This window comes from Microtus pennsylvanicus, chromosome 4, assembly GCF_037038515.1.
Source record: "Microtus pennsylvanicus isolate mMicPen1 chromosome 4, mMicPen1.hap1, whole genome shotgun sequence".
NCBI lineage: Eukaryota > Metazoa > Chordata > Mammalia > Rodentia > Cricetidae > Microtus > Microtus pennsylvanicus.
In genome coordinates, this window is record NC_134582.1 from 31,402,758 (window position 1) to 31,415,203 (window position 12,446).

Genomic DNA, 12,446 nt, shown 5'->3' on the forward strand with positions numbered 1-12,446 from the left:
CTCTAGTGGCTCAAGCTACTTAGACTGTCTGCTGAATGTCGCAGGCCCACTTAGTTTCCTGCTGTCTCGGCTTGATGATCACATTTGCTCCCATGGCATTTCTCCTTTCTCACAGCTGCTACTGTTTGTGAATCAGTTAAGGTGTGGGGGGTGGTGTCGGGATGTTCTTTTGTGCCATTTCACTTTGACACTGAAGTAAATAATTACTCAAGACCTTGATTCAACAGAGATTTCCTGAGCATTCTCGGTCCAGGGTGGAGGAAGAAGCGGACGGTGTCTGTTCTGAGGGAGCCAAAGTCTGGATGGGTGCTGCTGTTGCCCAGCCGTCTTTCCTCTCAGTGGCACGTAGGGTTTGGAGCATGAGAGGTGTCTGCTGCCTTGGTATGACTTCCTACCAGTGCTGTGGTGATGGCTTCCCTCCTCACTCACAGGCACTATGACATTTGTGACACTCTGGGATTTCTAGTTCCAAAGTCCATGCTAGATGTAGTCCTTGTAGGGCTCCATTCAGTCCCCATTCTTGAGACTCTGAAGGTCTTCTCTTATCTTTGCCTTGTCTGAGTTAACTTCCTGCTGCTGAGATTAATACCCCAAATACAACAGAAGGGAAGTGGAGGGTGATAAAGAGATAATGAAGGCGGTAAAAGTGGTTTGCTGTCAAGCCTGAAGATCAAAGTCTGCTCCCCAGACCTGCTTTATTAAGACTTGAAAGTTGGCCTTGGACCTTCGCACAAACATCATGACACTTGTGATCACGTCCCATTTCATGCACACAAACAGTAAATAAACTCAAAGAGAGTAACTTAAAGAAACTTCCCTTTAGTGTAAAATATCTTTTTAATATTACCACACAATTACACCACTTCCCCATCTCCCGATCTGTTCAGATGCCCATCTTGCTCTCTTTCAAATGTATGGTCTGTGCTCTGCTTTAATTGCTTTTAGATCTATGTGAATATTGTGAGAGTCAAAAGTTATGTTTTACATTTTCATTATTGTGCCTAAGAGATCCATGAGATAAAAAATACCTCTAACCTGTAAGCCCCTTGCCCAAGGACAGATAATTCCTGAAAATCTGGAGTCTACTGTTTATGACAGATAGCAAGGTATGTGTTTGTTCCCCAAACAAATTCTTTTGATCCAACTGTGTGGTTGATTGCGTGTGGGTGGGAGGACACAGGCAGGAAATACGTCAGGATATATGGTTGCCCTTGTTTGAACGTGCTGGATGGCTTATAGTTTTAAAGTCTTTTTAAGCCTCTGTAAAACATGACTCATGGCTATTTTCTGGGAACCCAGGAATGGAACTGGCCAGAGTTCATCATCCTGGCCAATATTTAATTAAAGCTTGTTTCAAATTTGGCTCAAAATTTATGGTATTGATCTTATTCTTGGCAGGTGAGTTTAATAATATCTATACATATATCTGTATATATACACATACACATATATTCCTGAATATATAAATACAACTTGTTCAATCCATATAATGTTTGTCTTGGAGTTTTTAGTGTGATAAAGCACTGACCATAAACAACTTAGGGAGGCAAGTGTTCGTTTCAGCTTACAACTGGTAGTCCTTTATCCAGGGAAGTCAGGGCAGGAACTTAAGGAGGGAGCCTAGAAACAGGAACGGATGCAGAGACCGTGGAGTAGTGCTGCTTACTGCATTGTTTCTCATGGCTTGCTCAGCCTGTCTTCTGGCACCTAAGACCACCAGCCCAGGGATGGACTCATCCACAGTGAGTTAGGGCCTTCTACAGCTATTATCGATCAAGAAAATGTACTATCACAGGCCAAACAGATGGAGGCATTTTCTCAGTTGAGGTTCTCTCTTCCCAAACAATTCCAGCTCGTGTCAAGTTGACACAAAACTGGCCACACATGGTACTTGTATTATATGTTTTCAGGACTGACCACTTGGGCTAACCAGTTGGTGTGCTGCCCAGGGAATAGTCCATCACGGGCAAGCATTTGAGGCAGCTGGTCATGCTGTATCTATATCAGAAGACAGAGAACAATGAATGCTCGGCCTTAGCTAGCTATTTCCTTTTCACGCAGCCCATCACCGAAGTCCAGGGAATGACCTTCCCACCTGAGTTAATAAGCAAGCTTATCGTTCACAGGCGTGCCCAGAAGTAAGCCTAATGTAAAGAATCCCTCATAGGTCATCTGAGACATCTCCTAAGTAATTGCAGGCACTAACCACCCCTTTCCATTGTCTTTCAGAACTGTTCCGGGACCCAAGTGGAACTTGGTAGGAGAGTCAGGGTTGATGGTGTAGATGGGTCTAGCTGTGCTTCATGTTTCTCCAAAGAAACATGTACTGCTCCTCTTTCTAGATTTCCTTCCTTCTGCATCTCTGTGAACTGTACTCAGGCAAAAGGTATTTTGAAAAATTATATTTATTTATTTGTATTATATAAATAATACATTTTTTTATTTGTGTGTGGTATGTGATATTTTAATTGTATTCTGACAAAAAAGCTTGCTTGGAGTCAGAGGGCGGAGCTAGCCACCAGCTGACCAAAATCAACCAGAGAGGTTTTGGAGGACTGAGGACAAATAGGAGACAGGAAGTAGTAAGGCAGGGCTCTCAGCCATTTTGGATGGAGGAATGGAAGAGATAGGAGGTCACTAATCATTTCTCTGCTGCTTTTCTGATCATTCAAGTTCTTACCCTAATACCTGATTCCCGATGTTTATTGATAAAGAATAATTAGATAAGCACTTCAAGAAAGGAATTTGGTACAGGTGGGCTTAAGTTATTTGCCCAAGGACACACAGTCAGTGAGTGGAAGAGATGGCCTAATTGACCAGGCCCCATGCTGCTGCCATGGGCAATAGCCTAGAGGTGAAAGAGTAGAAGACACTGGCTAACACAGAGAGCAAATTAGTTGTTTATTTTAGAATAAACTTTGCGGAAACAGCCACAGAGAGAGCAGGTAGAGTAGGAGGAAAGTATGCTTTTAATAAACACTCATTTAACCACTGACATATAAAAGCAAAAGACAAAGGACATAGAAAACTCAGGTATGGGACTGGGGCTGCAGCTCAGTTGGGAGAGTGTTTGCCTGGCATACACGAGGCTCTAGGTTCAATCCCCAGCACCACATAAATTGGGCATAGTGACATACCTGTAATCTCAACGCTTGGGAGGTAGAGGCAGGAGGATCAGGAGTTCAAGGATCTTCCTTGCTTTTCTGTCTTAGATACGATGGTATTGCTGTGAAGAGACATTATGACCACAGCAACTATAAAGGAAATATATAACTGGAGCTGGCTTATACTTCAGAGGTTCAGTTCATGATAGCCATTATGGGGAAGCATGGTAGAGTACAGGTAGATATGGTGTTGGACAGGCACCTGAGAGTTCTACATCTTAACCCAAAGGCATCAAAAAGTGACAATGACACACTAAACCTTGCCTGAGCATTCTAAGACCTCAAAGCCCACCCTCTAGTGACGTACTTCCTTCAACAAAGCCACACCCATTCTAACAAGGCCACAGTAACCACAGTGTCACTCCCTATAGGCCTATGGGGCCATTTTTATTCAAACCACCACAACTACATAGCATGGCCAGCAGCCTGGGTAAGGTACCTTTTCTCTAAGACAACTGGAAGGTCGGGTGTGACTAAGACTATCTACCAGCCCTAAACTTAGTGTAGACAGTCTTGCCTGTTGGAGGTGGGGCCTAGCAACTATGAACAGTGTGAGTAATCTTGGTGGATGGAGACTCAATTGCTTGAGAGTGACAAAGAAGTCTGAGAAGCTGAGGGCCGCAGTAACTTCTACAGTAGTCTTTGAGGAAGCAATCAAAAGTCACAAAGAAAGAAAGAGAGAGAGAGAGAGAGAGAGAGAGAGAGAGAGAGAGAAGAAGGAGGAGGAGGAGGAGGAAGAAGAAGAAGAAGAAGAAGAGGAAGAGGAAGAAGAGGAGGAAGAGGAAGAAGAGAAAGAGGGAGGGGGCAGGGAGGGGAAAAGAGAAAAATGTAGAGCTCAATAAATATCAATAAAAAATTAAAGACACAAGAAGAAGAAGAAGAAGAAGAAGAAGAAGAAGAAGAAGAAGAAGAAGAAGAAGAAGAAGAAAAAGAAGTCATTATGATTATTATCATTACTCTATTATGTACCAGGAACTGTATGATGCATACCACATATGCATCTTTTCATATTAGTTTTGAATCATAAAGATTACCATCTATCCTGATTTAACTAAGGAGAAATCAAGACACAGAGAATTCTAGTAAGTCTCTTGTGATTTCTCAATTACAAAGCAAAGGTAACTTTTCCAGCCTAGCTAGGCTTACTGCGACATAAAATATGGGGCTTAACATCGAGCAGGTAAGACAACCAGTAGAAATGACTGTCTGCCACAAAAATTCAGATCTGTCTGTCACCTAGGAATGAGTGAGTCTGTAGTCATCTGAAAACTGTGCCGTTCTCATGGAATTTGTTGCAATTTAAGAGCCAAAAAACTCAGTACCCAGAGGTACCAGGGTTGGGAACGGATGAGAAGGTAATGGCTAGGTGGGCGAAGCATGAGTATTTGAAGAAGGGATTCCAGGCAAAACCAGGTCCTCTGAAATGTGGGAATGTGTTCTGTCTTCTCATTAGCATCTAGCAATGAGGAAATGTAAACTCTTGGCCTAAAATTTTACATGTGTAAAGGTACGTTTTGGTACATCAGATTTCTTTCTCTTAAAATTTTTCTTCTATTTTTGAGACTACATTGTGTATCAGGATATCAGAGACTTAGTAACCAGTGTCCATTTTTGGTAAATGAGCCTGCGGCTTTAGAGCTGGTTGAGACTATGTTTTTCTAAAATTACTGCTTTTGACGTCTGTTTTCTTCACATGGCCACGTAGATAAATACATTCTTACCCTTTATTTCTGCAAACAAAATAAAATATGATCTCTGTTCAAAAACATTGACTAAGAAAAAGGAAAAACCAGCTTGGGAAAAGGGTTATCAAGATCCAGGACGTACGATATTTGCTGAAAGTGCCCGTCAGGAGAGAGGCTGGACTGTGCAGATGGGCCAACGGAAACAAGATGTGATGAAGATGAAGCTCGCTCCCCGAGTCTGCTAAAATGTGGATTTATGAATCCTGAGAGGCTGGAAGCCAAAAGAGATCTAATTGTGCCTTATTTGACTTGGCTCTCGAAGCCCCAATCCTTGGCATTGCCTGCAAATATCGCACTTTTGTCCAACTGACCTTGCTCGAATGTTTTTTCTTCTTGCAAACAGAAAGTATTTCTGAGCATCCAATGGTAACCCAACTAATAAAGTTTTCAACTATAAATGTGGACCATGTGCTAATGGAAACCATATTACCGCTGGCAGCTGTCCGCCCGCCTTATTATCATATTCTAGCTCAAGTATTTCACACAGCTGGATCTCTTCAGGGGCCCAGAAAAACAGCCCAAGAAATGATACTTCTGCAGCTTCACATACGGACTTCAAGTATATGGTAAAAACGAGAGAGGACTTCATCCAGATAAAGAGAAGCTCGTAGTTAGGAAATAAAGTTCGAAATACTGTCCACCTGAAATTGTTCTTACAATGTTTTCAGATTCGCATTGACATATGTGTACTCTCCAAAGGACACTCTACTTTCTAATTTTAATATTTATTTGTTTAATTTTTATTTTTGCAGACAGTCTCCAGATATTCTAATCCTATTTTTTTTTTCTTTTAAAAATCAATGGTGTGAGAGGGAAAGACAGTGCAGTTTCTCCCATCTTGTATTTTTGCTGAAGCCTTTTCCAGGTTTTACTAGAATCTGATCGCCTTGATGGGGAATCCCAGGGAAAACTAGCAAACTCTATTCAAGGAATCAAAGGTCGGGGCGCCCTCCTAGCTCTCTTATCTTCGCCTTTGTTAAAACAGCTTGTTTATGCCGAACTTCCTCCAGCTACTTGTTCATCTTAGCTGCCTGTGTGTGCTGAACCCCCTCCTGCCGGCTAACCACTTATCTTAACCTCTGTTAAAATGGCTTGCTTCAAACTGCTTACTCTGCCAAGCGCACCCCACACCCACACCCCAAGCTGCCTACTGAAATGCCTCAACGACGTCTCTGCCCTGAAAAACCACGTGTTCTGCAAACTAGGGACCACACTTAGAGCGCGTGTGTGCTCGCGCGCGCGCGCGCGCGCGCACACACACACTCACTCACTCACTCACTCACTCACTCACTCACTCACTCACTCACTCACACACACTCACACACACACTGCTCCAACACTTGGGTGTGGTCCCAGCCTGCTGGAAGAAAGGCTTTCAATCGGCTATAAACAGTGTCTGAATGTTCATCTCTTGCTGCTTGGCTCGAGGGCCGGGTTCTAGTTCAACCGCGGCAATAAGAGCATAGGGTACAGTCAGATCACTTGCTCCCTCTGCACCCTGCTCCCCACATAGAAGCGAGTGTTTTGAATTAGGTGGCTGCTAGATTCTCACCCAGCTCTTACTGTAGACAAGTCTGTTTGACTCTGAGCCTGTGTCATTTACTGGAAGTGGAGGTAAAGTTGGAAGGCAGGGGTGATTTCTGTGTCTTTAGTTTTATTGTGATTTTACCTTGAAAGCAGATTATGACACTGGGCCCCAGTGGCTCGCAGCTGGTAAACAACGCCCTCTTTGTTTTGTGGGACTCTAAAATTGTGGTCCATACTTGGGAGCCAGAGCTGGAGGATCGGGAATTTGAAAGCTCTGCTTGGTTACCTAGTGAATTTGAGACTTACTTGTGTTAGATGAGACCCTGTCTCAAAAATATAACACAGCGTAACAGGATTACCATGGACCATTCTCTGAAGAAATCAGTATGTTCACATCATTTCCTAGGAGAGCAGGAATCTGACCAGTTTCTCATGGAGAATATTTCAGTGCGGTGGGGAAACATCGGGAATAGAGGACCCGGAGGAAAGCAGGCAGGCAGGCAGAGATGGCTGGAGGCTTTGATATCGAGGGCTCTTAATTTCCCTTGACATGCAGAGATGGAATTCTCGCCTGCCTTTCTTTCTCAGGCTGTGGAAGAACTTCGTGAAGAAAAATGTTAACGGTGTGAGTGACCTTCACTGAGCTTAACGATTCATTGATTGTAAAAAATGTTTTACCTGAGCTAACAGCGAGCGTGTATTCCTGGGGCCTCAAGCCGCTGACCTGGAACGAGCCCCCCAGAAGTGTGCTAAGTGGCCAGGGAAACCAGGCTGGAGTTTATATTTATCTAACAGATAATTGAGCAGACTAAAAGGTCTTTTATTATCCTATGTGGATTACGTACGTTGTAGGTCGTTATTAAAACCATGTGTATCCCTGTCTCTCTTTTGAACACTCCTGAGAATGCAAAGCAGGCTTATTTTAGAGACAGTGCAAACAAACACGAGTAGGGAGGCAAACGTACTTCATAAATTGTCTAAGGCCCTCTGCCTTACAAGACAACTGACTTTTGGCTGCCCCCATCTGCTCACACATGTAATTGTCAGGATCCAGGGACTATCTCCGAAGAACATGCTTTGAGTCACAGCGGGCTTGACCCGCGTTGATCCCATGTTCTCCACTGGGACAGGTAATTTGTGGAGATGATTGTCTCAGAATTTTAAATACAACAGTCTCGGGATCAGAGTCAAGATAATCTCAGACAGTTAAGCTTCTTAGAACCAGCATTTAGAAAAATACTTCATTTAGAAGCTAGCCATAAACTTGAGGATTTCTGAGTCAGAGTTACTTCTGTTAGAGAGTCCAGGGAAAAAGGGACCTTGTAGCTCTTAATTGTCTTAGGAAGGAAACCAAATATCTCTGAAAATCTCCACTAAAGCCTTATTTTAATATAATCTCACTGAGACATAAATCACCAAGTAAAATTTCTTGCTTCTCATAGAGCAATGCATTGGCCATCTTGTGTTTCCTTTGAAAACGCTGGAAATGGGCGGAGCCTCTACTTGTTTCCTGGCGCTCCACAGTGAGTGTCCCACAGTTCTCTTGTCTTTCTGTGGTCAGAGGCATTGTGGCTTGTAAATGTTCTTTTAGTAAATTTAAGTAAATCGACATGATGTGAGAGTGAAATCCAGGAGTAATTTCATTAAAAGTATCTTTTTCCTTTATTTAGAAGTTTCTGTTTCAATTTACATACCAACCACAGCCCCCCCTCCCCCGCCATTTTCCCCCTAGCACTCCTCAGAAAGGGTAAGGCCTCCCATGGGGAATCAACTATGTCTGGCGTAGCAAGTCTAGGCAGGCCCAAGTCCCTCCTCCCTCTACCAAGTCTGAGCAAGGTATCCCTCCCTCCATAGGGAATGGGCTCCAAAAAGCCAATTCATGCACTAGGAATAAATTCTGGTTGCATTGCCAGGGGTCCCACGGACTGCCCAAGCCACAGAACTGTCACCCACATTCTGAGGGCCTAGTTCAGTCCTATGCAGGTTCCCCAGCTGACAGTTTAAGTCAATGAGCTCCCACTAGCTTGGGTCGGTTGTCCCTGTGGGTTTCCTCATCATGGTCTTGACCCCCTTGCTCATATAATCTCTTCTCCCTCTCTTTGACTGAACTCCAGGAGCTCCGCTCAGTGCTTAGCTATGGTTCTCTGCATCTGCTTCCATCAGTTACTAGATGAAGGTTCTATGATGACAATTAGTGTAGTCATCAATTTGGTTTTATTTATTTATTTATTATTATTATTATTATTTTTTGGTTTTTCGAGACAGGGTTTCGCTGTGGCTTTGGAGCCTGTCCTAGAACTAGCTCTGTAGACCAGGCTGGTCTCGAACTCACAGAGATCCGCCTGTCTCTGCCTCCTGAGTGCTGGGATTAAAGGCGTGCGCCACCATCGCCCAGCTTGTAGTCATCAATTTGATTACAGGCTAGTACAAGCACACTCTCCACTATTGCTAAGTCTTATCTGGGGTCATCCTTGTGGATTCCTGGGCATTTCCCTAGCACCAGGTTTCTCCCTAACCCCATAATGGCTTCCTCAATCAAGATATCTATTTGCTCTTCTCTGTCCTTCCCGCAACTCAACTATCCCATTCCATCATTTTCTCCTTCCCCCTCCCCTTTACCCTCCCACTCCCAATATACTCAGGAGATCTTATCTATTTCTCCTTTCCAGGGGCACCCATGCATGTCTTTCTTAGGGTCCTCTACCTAGCTTCTCAGAGATTGTGGATTGTAGCCTGATAATCCTTTTCTTTAAGTCTAATATCCACTTATGAGTGAGTAGTACTGTATTTGTTTTTCTGGGTCTGGGTTATCTCACTCAGGATAGTTTTTTCTAGTTCCATCCATTTGCCTGCAAAATGAAATAGTATTTTAATGTGATCTAAAATATAAAATATTCCCATCTTGATAGTCATTTTTATTTATCAACCAGTTTTGCTTGCTTGTTTAGTTATAGGTATAAAAATTCTACTAGTATGTCAGAATCTTTGATAATTTATTAAAGGCAGTTAATTCTTCTTCATGGGACAGGGTCTTGATATGAGCTTAGGCTGGACTATCCATTATGTAGCCCAGGCTGGCCTACAGCTTGCTACGTAGTCTAGGATGACATTAAATATACTACATAGTCCATGCTGGCCTCAAACTTGTGATTTTTCTTGCCTCAGCCTAGAACTGATATTATAGGTATGTGTGAGCACATCTGGCTAAAGTATTAAAACATTTAAAGGACCTGGGGGATGCAGACATGGCTCAATGGTTAAGAGTACTGACTGCAGCCAGGCGGTGGTGGCACACACCTTTAATCTCAGAACTCAGGAGGCAGAGGCAGGTGGATCTCTATGAGTTTGAGACCAGATTGATCTGCAGAGCTAGTCCCAGGACGTCCAGAAATACACAGAAAAACATTGTCTTGAAAAGAAGAAAGAGAATACTGACTGTTCTTTCAGAAGACCTGGGTTCAATTCCTAGCAACCACATGGCTGCTCACCATCTATCACTCCAGTTCCAGGGCATCTGACATCTTCTGATCTCAGTGAGCACTGCATATACATGGTGCACATACATATTACATACATATTGAATGAACAAATCATAATATAAATAAAATATTTCAAATTAAGCTTTGACTATATAAGAAATAAATTAACATATTCTTCAGGTAAATTGAGACCTTAAAAATATGAATAACATTCTTTTTCACTAGCTCCCAGAATTCAGGTCTCTATGTTGGATTTTAGCCCTGCCCTCTGCTAAGTATGTATACACATATAGCCACTAAATATAAACACATATCTCTCCATAAAATTATGCTTAATATAATTGTTATGAATCGCCATTATTCCATAGCTTTTTTTAAAACTTACTAACATGTCTGGAGGAATTTTCCTTCATAGTTAACAATTACTTAAAATTGCTTCTATACTTAATACTTTAAGCAATAACTATTATGACATTTACTCCCTGTTCTGCTTTTATAGATATTAAAGTTGCTTCCATTTGGTACAATGACACAGAATTCTGCAGTTCACTTCTATTTGCCTCCAACAATTGCTAAGTCTGAATGGCATTCAAAACCATTCCCTTTCTGCTTTCTTCAAGAAGCATTTCAAAGACAGTTCTTAAAATAATTAAATTCTTATGTTTTTTTGTTTATTTTTTCTAGTTAGTGCTTCATACACAGAATAACAAGTAAGCTGTATTTTTGCTGAATGAACAAATAGTTTTTTTTTTTTTTTTTGCTTGGGAGGAATGTTATATTGGGAATAGGAAAGTTTCTGCTTCTGTGGACTGACTTTTGTAATATTACATAAGGGAACACTTCAGTTTTTGGTTTTTGTTTTCCTTAAAAATAGGTGATATAGCCAGGTGAAGGTGGCAAATGCTTTTAATCGGGAGCAGAGGTAGTTGGATCTCTCTGAGTCTGAGACCAGCCTGGTCTGCAAAACAAGTTACTGAACACCCAGGATTTTTTACACAGAAAAGCTCTGCCTCATATTTTAAAGAATAAGGAGAATAAGAATAAGTCATCCCTGAAAACACACATACAAGTACCATATATATGTATATATACACACAAATACACACACATATACGTGCAACAACAATCAGTGAAAAAAAAGAGGCCATTAATCTGAAGGAGAACAGGGTGAGGTAGATAGATGGGAGGGTTTGCAGGGACGAAAGGAAAACGAGAAACATTTTAATTAATATAAAATATATAATCACACACACATACGAACAGATGGTGTCAATGTGGTGGCCCACGACTCTATTCCAGCACTTGGGAGGCAGGGGAAAGAGTATCTCTGAGTTTGAGGCTACCCTGGTCTACATTGTGAGTTCCAGGTTAGCCAAGGCTACATAGTGAGAGCCTGTCTCAAAACAAAACGAAAATGGCCCACTGGAGGTGCCCACCATGTTGCTACACCTCTGCCTTGTGCTGTGTGTGGACAGGTACTTAAGAGATGCTGAGCAGACATTGCATTGCTCTATAGTTTTACTCAACTACACAGTATAAAAATGTAGCAAATAATTTCAATATACTTATAAATTCACACTGGTGTCATGGGTAAAATGAGCAAGTCAGAGGTTGGAGTAATTTGTCATAATAAAAAAAACTGTGTAAGTAAGTACTAACCCTAGCTATTAATGTTAAAAACAATCAAGAAAGAGCAGAGGACTTACATGGAAAAATCATTTCAGTCATCATATTTTTGTGGAATTATTACATTTTTAAAAAAGCAGTCTGTGACTGAATTAATTGATTGATTTGTTCATTTATTCATTGGCCTATTTAAAGGCGTATTTAAAAGGTCTCTCCATATGTCCTAACTGTCCTGAAATTCACTTTGTAGACCAAGTTGGCTTAAAACTCACAGAACTCTATCCCCCATTGTCTTCTGAGTGCCAGTATTAAGTGCATGCACCACCATGCCCAGCAAACTATTTTATTCATTAAATAAAAGTACATGGTGTACCCAGCACTCAGGAGGCAGAGGCAGGCGGATCTCTGTGAGTTCGAGACCTGCCTGGTCTACAGAGCTAGTCTCAGGACAGGCTCCAAAGCCACAGAGAAACCCTGTCTTGAAAAAAAAAAACAAAACAAAAACAAAACAAAACAAAAAGTACATGGTGTAGGACCTAAGGCAATATACTCTTTCTTAGGTGTTCCTTTTATTCTATTAGACTCTTGTTTAGTAGAAGCAAAATAAGGAAGGGAAAAAGGGAGAAAGAAAAGGAGAGAGGGGGAAGGAAGAGAGAAAGGAAGGAAGGGAGGGAAGTAGGGAGAGAGAAAAGAAGGAAGGGAGGGAGGAAGAAAGGAACTTTATACCATTTTTTAACCAATCACTCTTAGTTGCTGTAATCTGAGAGAACCAATGATATTCTTCCAAGTGAATACAGTTTTTTTTTAGGGTTTCTGCCAAATGACCCTATAGGTCAAAATAGAAGGAAAACCTTGCAGAAAGCTTTTTTAAAAAGTGAAGGACATAAACTACACAATTCTATAAG